This window comes from Somniosus microcephalus, chromosome 13, assembly GCF_052327205.1.
Source record: "Somniosus microcephalus isolate GS21.2 chromosome 13, FLI_Smic_1.0, whole genome shotgun sequence".
In the NCBI taxonomy this organism is placed as follows: Eukaryota; Metazoa; Chordata; class Chondrichthyes; order Squaliformes; family Somniosidae; genus Somniosus; species Somniosus microcephalus.
Genome location: NC_140999.1, coordinates 28722858 through 28736649, shown reverse-complemented (window position 1 = coordinate 28736649; position 13792 = coordinate 28722858).

The window sequence follows — 13792 nt, the reverse complement described above, 5'->3', positions numbered from 1 at the left end:
AAAGCACGGAGAAGCCCGCCATCTACGCCAATGAGGGAAGATGGCCCGCGTGGTTGGGTTACAACTCCACCCTGTACTCCGGCCAGACCGGGTTCACCTATGGGGAGGCTTCCCTCCCCTGCCCCAGCGTATAGGTTGTGGCCTCACGGGTCGGGGTCACTGAGGGGAAGCGCGTGTGCCTGACTTGTAGAGGACAGATTCCCCTGGGAAGGTGGTGGTGGCTCAGAAAGCTGAGCACGGACATGGGGGACCGTACAGCTGACTGGGAATGAATGGGGAACGACACCCACCGTACGGTCACCGGGACCCAAGGAGGGACTAGTGTATGCTGGGATAAGTGGTGGGAGTCGGAACAGGGAATTTATGTCTGCATGTGGGGGTCAAAAAGGGCCTGCCCCACAGGCATATCCATCATCTTCTCCGTGTCATGGGAGGATAAGGGGAATGGGGTGGAATGGGATTCCCACCTACATAGTCCCACGTTACCCAGCCCCAGTCAAAGCCACTGAGCTAGTGGCGCGTGCCCGGAAGCCCCTGCCCACGACTCAAGCAGCAAGGACACACAGAGAGGGGTGCCCTGCCACCACCAAGGGACCAGGGAATGGGCTGGTACTAGTGCCGACGGAACAGGTACTGTACCAGGAGGTACACTACGCGGTAGCCTCCGTGATTTTAAACCTCACCGAGGCACACTTACCGGAGTGGTGCCCCAAAGAGACAGAGCAGCTATACCAGGCCCTGTTAAAGGACATGTTTAGGAAGTTTTACGAGTTCGATTTCGCTAATGTAGACAAAACCGAACTGTACACCACACACCGCGAGTACTTTGGTAATATGGGGAGACAAAGAAGGGGAGTATGGAATGATGTTTTTACTGCGTTTAACACAGGGTCCTCTGTCATCAACAGTCTGGATGACATAGAGCTGCAGACCCAGATAAATGGTTTAAAAACACAGTTAAGGAAGATATTAATGGATGAGAATAAGGTAGTAGGCTCAGAGTTACATAAGGACCAGGCCATGACGGTCCATTTAAAAGGAAATAATAGCATAGCTGGAGAAGCACGCAAAGACTGTAAATGCCCTCATAAGAGAGGACAGAAATGCTTCTGACAGGCTGCGCAGAACGAGGTGTGCGTGCTGTACGGGGCATGGTTACTGGGCGAGAGCTGCAGTAATCTAGAGGATCTAAAACAGGGTTTAGTCCCCTCCTGGATCAGCAACAAACACCTCGCAGCCCTCCATCCATTTGAGAATGCATTAAGCCTATGTCAACTCCGGCTAGCTTCGGAGGCCTACCCAGTCCCAGTGGATTGTGGACAGTCCAACCACACCATCATGGGTATAGTAGTGAGAATGCCGGTCATGGGTAGGACAGCCCGACCCGCACCGGTATACAAGGTAGAGAACATTGGAGTCATTCAGGGGGGTGCACACATTCATTCCACAACGGTCCCACCTTATAAAATGGGAGCACGCTACGACAGGTACTGACCTCTTGGGGTGCCGGAGCCGGGGAGCACACATAATACTGTGCCCCCAGCACTTGAACGCCTATTCAAAACCACAGTGCGGGTTTAAAGCTACTGGTGCAAAACCTATAAATTGTACCATGGAGGCAATGGCACAAGGCCATGTTCCCCCACAGGTAGTATATATAGGAGGTGGGACATATTGTGTCACCACAGGGGTGCCCCACTACCAGCATGGACAGCATAGCTGGTGTTTAAACCTGAGGCAGAAGTTCAAGTGGCCCAGGAACGAATTGTCCCCATTCCTGAACCCTCCACTGTTCACCTCACTGTAAAAGGAGAATTTCACCAACCTGCAAAAGTATGTAGCGCATTTCGGCTATGAAATCCCCCCCTCTCCCAGAACATCTCACCAAGATACTCAAAGCAGTTAGTCTCGCAGAAACATTTCTACACGTTAGCACCTATCTCTACCGTTTTCTGCTCTAAGATATTGGACATCGTGATTCCACTCTGTTGGGACATTTTTGAAAACATAGAGGTCCCTTCGTGGATTAGACTGGCTTCCCACATCCTCGTGGTTTGCCAGCTGGGGATAGTATTGTACCTAGTATGCACTCAGTGCAAGGGAAAAGGTCAAATACTAGAATTCCGAAACCAAAGGACCTGGAAGGAACATTATGTGAAGGTGGAGGGAGATACACCTGTTTGAGTTTTTTTGTATTTCTGATTAAAGATTGTTGTTTTTTTTGTGTTTTGTTGTTTTCAATAAAGATTTTTGACGTGTTGTTTCAATAAAGATGTATGTGTACCAAGTGGTGCAGGGGTGTTGGACCCCCTCCATGCTTGGATGTGTGTAAACGACTGTAATTATTCTATGTATGCTTATGTACAGTACATTTTTACAGAATGGGAAATGCATGTGTCGTGGGTATCATTAGTATAGGTAATTACAAGGGAAGATTGACTATGGAGGGTCAGAAATTTTGCTCACCTTGTCAGGATGATACTTAAAGAAAGTTTAGTATCAACAGGGGGGAGTGCAGGGTTCTCAAAATTCCAACATTCCCCAGTTATGGATAAAGGGACCCTGTATGGACAAGTTATTAAAAATGGTACCCAAAATGGCTTCTGAAACATCGTGACCAAAACCGACAGGATTTTAAAAGCAAGGCCCTGCAAAAAGGCAGGCCCTGAAACGAAACCTAACATGCAGGAATCTGTGGAAAAGACTTTGTAAAACCAGACAGATAAGTTAACACAGAATATGCATTCTTTACCTTGGAACAGATCAAGCCAGGATGGCTCTAATCTAAAAGCCATCTACTCTTCGCATAAATAATCGGTAACAGCTCACAGGCAGCTGTCAAGTCAGGAAACCCAATTAAGTTTCATAAATGACAAACAGCCAGGATATCGAAGCTATTATACCAGGAGACAACCGCTCCAGAAGTCATTAAAGTAAATGGCTGTAATCATTTTAAACGAGCCCGCCAAAAGTTAGACAAAGGACTGACCTGATTTGGTGCGCAGATAAGGGGTGAAGAACCGGGTATAATTGTAGGCCCATCGGTAGTGATCGGGCTCTTATCTCTTGCTGCTTTCCCCTCGCTCCGGGCTCCTGCCTCTTGCTCTCGTGGCAGGCCCTCTTCTCCCTCCCCGCACCGCTCAACATCAAGGACGCCCATTACACCGGGGCCAGATGTGGGAGGAGAACGAGACCCGAATTCAAAAACACACAGGACACACAGGCCACAAACGGGCAGACGAGACAAGACGAAGAATACGATAAACTGATAAGGGCAGAGAAGGGCAGCGGAAAGACGCGTTGGGGGACAAACGCCTAGTTATAAGCTGGCAGTTTGACGAATAAGTTGGCATTGTATGCATGGACAATAAAACCCCAATTTAAGAATAAGTTGCTATTCGAAGCATGGGTAGCAGCGTCCATGACAAATAAACTGGCGTTTGAAGCATGGGTAGTAAAATCAGTTTGACAGTGTAAACCGCCAACTGAGCCCCAACCGTTTAAAAAACCCATCAGCGACTAAACCGCCCGAGGAAGAAGAAGACCCATCGTGACTCGACGACGACGGTGGCTGAGGAAAAGGAGGGTGATTCGCATAAACAACTCCATCGCCGCGCCCTGTGACCACGTGGCGACGAAGTACCCCAAAGGACAAGAAGAGTGAGCCTCAAAACTCACAACCAGTTTATTCAACAGGTTTCGAATTGGTGAGCATGAATTCCTGGCCCCTCATAGCTTAATCTAGTTAGGTATTAGGGGGTGGGATAAGGATAAGGGGATTTTTAATGTATTTGCTTCCCTCGATGTGCCGTGTGTTCCCCATTACCATATAAGTGTAATTGTTTATGCCTGTAACTATATCAGTAATTCTCAGTAAGATTATGTTTTATTCTGCCTTTAATAAAATTTTGGTTTTCTTGCACCAAACCACTTGTCCACTCGATTTTCTGTATTGCTGCCTGTACCTAAGTCCGGTGTCTAGAACCCAGGGGTGTGGGAGCGATTCGAACAGCTCAGAGACAGTCAGAGGTGAAGCTGACTGGGCGCACGCCACCCCTCTACAGAGGGTGGTGAGTCTTTGGAATTCTTTACCCCAGAGGGCTGTGGATGCTCAGTCATTGAGTATGTTCAAGGCAGAGATCATAGATTTTTGGATATTAGGGGAATCAAGGGATATGGGGATAGTGCGGGAAAGTGGAGTTGAGGTAAAAGATCAGTCATGATCTTATTGAATGGCGGAGCCAGCTCGAAGGGCCAAATGGCCTACTCCTGCTCCTATTTCTTATGTTCTTATTGCAAAGCCTAATTAGAACGATTATACTAATGCAAAGAACATCCTTAAATAATGCTTCTGGGTCAACTCAAGTATTCTTATATTTCCTCCTGATGTTGAATACATACTCCACCTTATTTATTAGTTTGTTGCCAAGATTTTCTGGGATTTCAGAGGAATAGACATTGGCCCTGAAATTAGGATCGGGGGCTTGCCGCGCGTGCAAGCCCCCGATCTACACTCACCCTGCACGCCGACATCTGAAGCCCGGGCCTGCTTGCATTTCCTGTCCCTGGCCCGGTTCAGCTGTCGGCGCGCTGTGCTTACCTGATCCAGCGGCGTAGTTAGTGCGATGTGCCAGCTGGGATCAGGTGAGCACTGTGCAGCCAATCAGGGGAGGGGAAACTCATTCATGAGTTTGACAGTAAGAGCTGTCAAACTCATGAAAAGTATGGGCTGCCAAAACACTACTTTAACTTTAAATAAAATTTTAAAAAACATCCCACTGATTATAATAACTATAAATAAGTTTAAAAAAATGTTTTAAACAATTAATCAATTAAAAAAATTTTTTTTTTTTAAATAGGGTCTAAAACTAAACTTACCATCCTGTAAATTCTTTAACAATAACAAACCTGTGGAAAAAAAATTCTACATTGTACTAAAAGCCCACTTACCTGAAAAACTAAATACTTACGTCTTGTTTTTCCTTTACACGCGTGCAACTCTGAAAAAAAAAAGGAATTTTACTGCGCACGCGCTGCCTGTGCAGTCGCGCGCATTCTGCCTCTGAACCCCCTTCGTTCAGAGGACAGGAAATGCCGGTTTTCCCCGCATGCGCTGTGCATGCTGAAAACTGGCATTTCCTCCGGCCAGACGCGTGAGTACCCCGACCGTACTCATGCGTTTGGAAAGGAATTACTGGGCCATTAAGTTTTCATGTTGCCATGGCTACTTTTATACTGTTTTCAGTGTCCCAATTGACAGATCATACTGTAACTAACTACAACCACAGATACTTGCATCTATATAGTACTTTAATGTAAAGAGCATTCCCAAGTGCTTCACAGAGGTTTAGAGTAAATGGACGTCGAGCTAGGAAAGGACAGATTCGGAGCGTTGACCAAAGACTTGGTCTAGAATTGTGTTTTAAAGGAGGAGAATGAAGATGTGAAGTGGCAATGTTTAGGAACGGAATTCCAGAGAATATTTTAATTTGAGCATTAAGATAGTAAGCAAAAAGTTTCTTAATAGTGTTGGAGGAACTACATTTTTAATTCTCCAGGGATTATTATATCAGTTTTCAGCTACATTTAGCCATCAAACATGCTGGAGATCAGTTTAACGTGAGTAAGGAAGACCCGTGGTGCTCATAAATTAGCAAAGTCTTTGAAATTGGTGAGATTATCTCAGTATTCAATAGAAATCCTCTGGATGCTTTTTGTGTTGTGCATATTCAAAAAAAAACACAACATTTTCCAAGTACCCTGTACTTGTTATGAAGAATTATGTTCCATTTTCATTATATCACAAATTATGATGTCAAAGTTTTATTGTTATAAATTAGACCCATTAACAGTTCAACTAAAATTTTTAATTAATGATGAACTGGCTTATTAATAACCCTAATTATATTGTATTATAGGCTTTTAATATGAGTTTCTCTATTCTTTTCATGCAGAATTCTTGTAAGATATGTTGATTTGCTCTTCGGTTTACAATTCTTAATTGATTGTTCTTACAACATGTGGAGGATATCATTGTTAATTCAGCTCAGTGAATAAATGCACTGCTGAATGTGGTTCCTGGTTTAATCCTGGTCTGCAATGAGTTACCTGGGAAAGCAGTGGGGCATTACAATTGGTGATCGTGGTTGAGGGGGCAGAAATGTGGGCTACAATTACTGTTGTTGATTGCAACCTGGTGACACCTACTGGAAATCTACAGGTGGGGTGTTGGGTGAGGTCAGGATCAGGCTCTGCTATGATGTCTCTAAAGGCTAATAGTCTACCAACACTCACTGCCAGGCTAGGCTCACACATGGGAATTCCAAAAAGCCTTGGAACACCATTTAATTTATACATACTTCTGCTTTTGAATCTGTCATCAACTTTTAAAGTCAGTGGTATAAAGAAATAAGCAACCCTTTCAAATCAAACGCCCCCAATTATGTACATATCCAGGGGGATTCACATCACAGTGGACTTGTGTGTGGTCTATATTGTTCAGGATGACTCTTCCTCTTTTTTAATGTTTCTCCACCTTTTTGGGGTCTTTCAACATCACACATCAAAACAGAGAGAATGTGTCCTCAAGCCCTGACCAATGCAGAAATGAAACCAGCGACTAGGGTGTGTGTTAGAGTGGAATGGGTGACCATCTCTCTTTTCGGGAAGGTGCTTGACCTCTGCTTTGCGTCAGGACTGAGATCGAACAGTCAGTGTGTAGTAAATTGCTGGCATGTACCTACGTTCTACCACCTCAAAACCTGGATTCTAACAAACCGTATCACTATGTGGGCCTGACAGGATTCCCTATTACGTTATTTTGGCAGAACAGATCTTTTACTGTGTCTAAAAAATAACATTTTGATATAAAAAGTACATAAGAACATAAGAAGTAGGAGCAGGAGTAGGCCATACGGCCCCTCGGGCCTGCTCCGCCATTCAATAGGATCATGGCTGACCCGAACCTAGACTCACGTCCACTTCCCTGCCCGCTCCCCATAACCCTTAATTTCCTTATCAGCTAGGAAACTGTCTATTTCCTTTTTAAATTTATGTAATTTATAAAAGTAATGTACTGCCATGTTATTTTAGGAGGCACTAAACTCAAGCAAAGCTCATTTCCGACCTGTGACAGACATTGATGTACTTGGCACTAATATGCTTATCAAAGCATCTGTCAAAATATGTTGTAGTTATAGCAAATTTAAGGCATTGAATGGATAACTTCTTAATTCATCAGTCTATTCCAATGATATTTCAACAAGCACAAAGATGTGAGCTAAATAACAAGGGCCTCGAATTTCATCAGGGGTGCTCCACTGAACTTCTGTCATAACTCTGGCAGGAGTCCGGTGGAAACACTCAGAAAATGGCAAACATTCAGTTACACCAGCACCCTGGATGTTCCAGTTGGATTTGTAAGGGGTGAAACCGCCATACACTCCTTACAAGGCCAGTGACAACAGAGAGTGGCCCTGGAGGTGGGGCCAGGAGTAGGGTGTTCCTCAGCTCAGTTGGGACCCAGTGCAGGTCAGGAGGTTAGTATGTTGAATGAGATGAGATGTGCCAATCATCAGATGGGTGCAAATAGGCCTCACTGTGAGGGTTGGGGTCCAGACCAGTCCAGTCGCCTGGAAGACTGATATATTTTAAAAATCTGGATCAGACCCCATACACAGGGGGCCAAGAGACACTCAGTGGGGTTTGGGGCAGACTAGGCATTCCTCTCCAGTGGCGGGCAGGTGCTTGATTTTCTGGTAGCATAGCTCAGGCGTGCACCAGAGTTGTGCCCACTTCCGCCTGCTGGGGTTGCAGATCATAGATTTTCGGGGCAACAGGGTTTATGTACGAACAACATCTCACGGTATTCACTTTTTATGGGTGCACTGTAGTCAGTTTCATTAATAGAGTAAGCAGAGTAATGTTTTATAAATGTTAGCAAACTATGGTTGCATTGTGATGATCTTTATACATTGAGATAATACCAAATAATCACATAAACCTTATGTAACAAATACCGAAAGCTATCAAATATCAACAAATTTTGTCCAATGATTTGACATATCCAGGAAATGTACACAGGCATCCCATGGTTGTAGAGAAAGGTGACTAATTCTGATGGATTGAAGTTTCCAAAACAACACTGACATTGGCATTTAGCAATGTTCACATCAATATCCTATTACTCTTATTATGTGCGCAAGTCCCACTCCAGGGACTTGCGCACATAAAGCTAGGCTGACACTCCAGTGCAGTGCTGAAGGAGTGCTGCACTGTCGGAGGTGCCGTCTTTCGGATGAGATGTTAAACCGAGGCCCTGTCTTTTTTCTCGGGTGGATGTAAAAGATCTCATGGCACTATTTCGAAGAAGAGCAGGGGAGTTATCGCCGGTGTCCTGGCCAATATTTATCCCTCAATCAACATCACTAAAACAGGTTCTCTGGTCATTATCACATTGCTGATTGTGGGAGCTTGCTGTGCGCAAATTGGCTGCCGCGTTTCCTACATTACAACAGTGACTACACTTCAAAAAGTACTTCATTGGCTGTAATGCGTTTTGGGACGTCTGGTGGTTGTGAAAGGCGCTATATAAATGCAAGTCTTTCTTTCTTTCTTGGAATCAAAAGTTGACCTGTGAATGGCGAGATATAATTTTGTAATATTGCCCTTGATGAATATGATGAATTTTCAGTAGTATTTAATGTATACAAGTGATATAATTGACACAAACATGTCAAGATAAAATAACCAGGATTGCTCTTTGGTAAACGTATTGTTGTTTCTTAGGTTGATGTTTAGCGGAATTTTTGTGATTTATAAGTGCTTAAAGTGGTTAAACTAGTGATGAAGTTGGGTAATGCTTTGTCTGTTGGAGCCACATTCCAAAGGAGGTAAATGCTAACTAAATTTAATTGCCAAAATGTGACATCCACCAACCCCAGGCAAACATATATGGAATGAGGTAGTTATCCTGCGCTGGAAGAAAATGGTTCCTCTCGGTTTCCCATCGATGACTGAAGTTCCAATGCCAATACCCTTCATCTTTGCTCATCCTCCAAAATCTTAAATGATCTGAGGAAATTTAAAATGGCTGTTGGTATGATGAGCAATAAGATAAATTCCATTATTTTCACATTAGTTCCACTGAAGGAGTGCAGGCTCATTCTTCATTCCAATGTGCCTCCAGGCTAAACCAAGCCTGTGCTTTTCATCAGTTTTCTGCTAACTTATTTCTCAACCTTTATCCCCCTTGATTTCAGATTCTCAGGGGTTTCATCTTGAAGTGATCATGGAAGCATTCCGTTGACTTGTGCAAACAATGGTTGACTCTCATCCATTACCATCTATGACCAGTACCTCAGGCAGCATCTCAACTATAGCTTCAGCTTTAACTTTCAGTACTGATTCAACCTTCATTCTCTAGTCAGCCATGCCCAAAATTTCACTTCAGAAGTCTTTAACCCATTGTATCTGGTACCAAAAACAAATAAAATGATTATTCAGACAATACCGTCGATTAAGAAATATTCTGTATTTCTGAATTATATATGGTTGGAGAATTTTGCCAAAAATCATTTATGTGATGGAAATGTGGGCATGGTCATTGCATATTTAATCCTATTTAAGAAAGGAGGGAGACAGAAAGCAGGAAACTATAGACCAGTTAGCCTAACATCTGTCATTGGGAAAATGCTGGAGTCCTTCATTAAGGAAGCAGTAGCAGGGCATTTGGAAAATCATAATGCAGTCAAGCAGAGTCAGCATGGTTTTATGAAAGGGAAATCATGTTTAACAAACTTGCTGGAGTTCTTTGAGGAGGTAACGAGTAGGGTGGACAAAGGTGAACCAGTGGATGTGGTGTATTTGGATTTCCAGAAGGCATAAGATAAGGTGCCACATAAAAGGTTACTGCATAAGATAAGAGCTCACGGAATTGGGGGTAATATATCAGCATGGATAGAGAATTGGCTAACTAACAGAAAGCAGAGAGTCGGGATAAATTGGTCATTTTCCGGTTGGCAAATGGTAACTAGTGGGGTGCCACAGGGGTTGGTGCTGGGGCCTCAACTATTTACAATCTACATTAATGACTTAGATGAAGGGACCGAGTGTAATGTAGCCAAGTTTGCGGATGATACAAAGATGGGTGGGAAAGCAAGTTGTGCAGAGGATTCAAAGAATCTGCAAAGGGATATAGACAGGCTAAGTGAGTGGGCAAACATTTGGCAGATGGAGTATAATGTGGGAAAGTACGAGGTTGTACACTTTGGCAGGAAAAATAAAAAAGCAAATTATTATTTAAATGGAGAGAGATTACAAAATGCTACAGTTCAGAGGGACCTGGAGGTCCTTGTGCATGAAACACAAAAAGTTAGCATGCAGGTACAGCAAGTAATCAAAAAGACAAATAGAATGTTGGCTTTTATTTCAAAGGGGTTGGAGTATAAAAGCAGAGAAGTCCTGCTACAACTGTACAGGGTATTGGTGAGGCCACACCTTGAGTACTGCGTACAGTTTTGGTCTCCTTATTTAAAGAAGGATATACTTGCATTGGAGGCAGTTCAGAGATGATTCACTAGGTTAATTCCAGAGATGAGGGGGTTGACTTATGAGGAAAGGTTGAGCAGGCTGGGCCTATACTCATTGGAATTTAGAAGAATGAGAGGTGATCTTATTGAAACATATAAGATACTGAGGGGGCTCGACAAGGTAGATGCAGAGAGGATGTTTCCCCTCGTGGGGAAATCTAGAACGCGGGGCCACAGTTTTAGAATAAAGGGTCGCCCTTTTAGAACTGAGATGAGGAGGAATTTCTTCTCTCAGAGGGTCGTAAATCTGTGGAATTCTCTGCCCCAGAGAGCTGTGGAGGCTGGGTCATTAAATACATTTAAGGTGGAGATAGACAAATTTTTGCACGATAAGGGAGTGAATGGTGGGGAGCGGGCGGGGAAGTGGCTTTGAGGCCAAGATCAGCCATGGTCTTCTTGAATGGCGGAGCAGGCTCGAGTGGCCAAGTGGCCTATTCCTGCTCCTATTTCTTATGTTCTTATGTTCTTTATGCACATCTGTTACCTGAAAATATATTAATGCTTACATACTACAGGAAACTCTCTTTTTACCGGCACCTAAATAACCGGAAATCTCTCTTAACCGGCAGTGTTTAAAAGCAACCCCGAGGCGGCAGAGCAGCAGGTAGGCTTACTAATCTCCAATCTCAGCTCTGAGAGCGGGAGAGGGCAGTAAAAAGTAATCGAATTGTGACATCACCAGAAAGCAGGTAAGTGATTGGTTGGTGAGTATTTCTTTCTTTCTCCTTTTTTACAAGCTTAAATTTTGTGTTTTATAGTTTCTAGGGTCTCTGTGGTGTAGCGGGGACAGTTGTTAAACAAGGGCCATTGAGTATATCATTTAATTGGTGGTATTGATTTGAATTAATTTAAATTGAATTAATTTAAAGGTAAGTCATGTCAGGAGAGCCCGGCCCCGTTGTATGCACCTCCTGTGCTATGTGGCAACTCAGGGGCACTTCTTGTGTCCCTGACAACTATGTGTGTGGGAAATGTATCCAGCTGCAGCTACTGGCAGACCGCATTGCGGCGCTGGAGCTGCGGATGGATGCATACTGGACCATTCGCGAGGCTGAGGACATCGTGGATAGTACGTTTAACCAGTTGGTCACACTGCAGGTAAAGGTTGCAAAGGCAGAAAGGGAATGGGTGACCGCCAGGCAGAGTAATAGGCGCAGGCAGGTAGTGCAGGAGTCCCCTGGGGTCATCCCCCTCTCAAACAGATATACCGCTTTGGATACTGTTGGGGGGGATGGCTTATCAGAGGAAGGCAGCAGCAGCCAACTTCCTGGCACCAGGGGTGGTTCTGCTGCACAGGATGGGAGGAAAAAGGGTAGAGCTATAGTAATAGGGGATTCTATTGTAAGGGGAATAGATAGGCGTTTCTGTGGCCGCAAACGAGATTCCAGGATGGTGTGTTGCCTCCCTGGTGCAAGGGTCAAGGATGTCTCAGAGCGGCTGCAGAACATTTTGGAAGGGGAGGGTGAACAGCCAGTTGTCGTGGTGCATATAGGTACCAACGATATAGGTAAAAAACGGGATGAGGTCCTAAAAGCTGAATATAGGGAGTTAGGAGGTAAATTAAAAAATAGGACCTCAAAGGTAGTAATCTCAGGATTGCTACCAGTGCCACGTGCTAGTCAGAGTAGAAATAGAAGGATATTTCAGATGAATACGTGGCTAGAGCAATGGTGCGAGGGGGAGGGATTCAAATCCCTGGGACATTGGAACCGCTTCTGGGGGAGGTGGGACCAGTTCAAACTGGACAGTTTGCACCTGGGCAGGGCCGGGACCGATGTCCTAGGGGGAGTGTTTGCTAGCGCTCTGGGGGAGGGTTTAAACTAAAATGGCAGGAAGTTGGGAACCTGAGCAGGGAGATAGAGGAAAGGGAAACAAGGATAAAAGCAATAGATAGGAAGGAGAAAAACAAAAGTGGCAGTCAGAGCAATCAACGGTTTAAATCAAACATGGCCACAGTAAATAATAATTCTAATAGGTCTAAGAGCATTAAAAAAACAAGCCTGAAGGCCTTGAGTCTTAATGCGAGGAGCATTCGTAATAAGGTGGATGAATTAGCTGCGCAAATAGAGGTAAACAAATATGATTTGATTGGGATTACGGAAACATGGCTCCAGGGTGGCCAAGGCTGGGAACTCAACATCCAGGGGTATTCAATATTCAGGAAAGATAGGCAAAAAGGAGCGGGAGGTGGGGTAGCATTGCTGGTTAAAGAAGGGATTAACACAATTGTAAGGAAGGATATTAGCTCTGATGATGTGGAATCTGTATGGGTAGAACTGAGAAATACCAAGGGGCAGAAAACGTTAGTGGGAGTTGTATATAGACCTCCAAACAGTAATGTGGAGGTTGGGGATAGCATTAAAAGGGAAATTAGAGAAGCGTGCAATAAGGGCACAGCAGTCATCATGGGTGACTTTAATCTACATATAGATTGGGCTAACCAAATTAGTAACAATACTGTGGAGGAGGAATTCCTAGAGTGTTTACGGGATGGTTTCCTGGACCAATATGTCGAGGAACCAACCAGAGATCAGGCCATCTTAGACTGGGTATTATGTAACGAGAAAGGATTAATTAGTAATCTTATTGTACGAGGCCCCTTGGGTCGGAGCGATCATAATATGATTGAATTCTTCATTAAGATGGAGAATGAAGTAGTTGACTCAGAGACTAGGGTCCTGAATTTAAATAAAGGAAACTACGATGGTCTGAGACGTGAGTTGGGTAGGATTGATTGGGGAATGTCACTCAAGGGGTTGACGGTGGATAGGCAATGGCAAACATTCAAAGACCACATGGAAGAACTACAGAATTTGTTCATCCCAGTTTGGCATAAAAATAAAACAAAAAAGGTGAGTCAACCGTGGCTAACAAGGGAAATTAGGGATAGCATAAGATCCAAGGAGAGGACATATAAATTGGCCAGAAAAAGCAGTAAACCTGAGGATTGGGAGCAGTTTAGGATTCAACAAAGGAGGACAAAGGGATTAATTAAGAAGGGGAAAATTGAATATGAGAGTAAGCTTGCAAGGAACATAAAAACTGACTGTAAAAGCTTTTATAGATATGTGAAGAGAAAAAGATTGGTGAAGTCAAGCGTGGGTCCCTTGCAGTCAGAATCAGGGGAATTTATAATGGGGAACAAAGACATGGCAGACCAATTAAATACATATTTTGGTTCTGTCTTCACAAAGGAGGACACA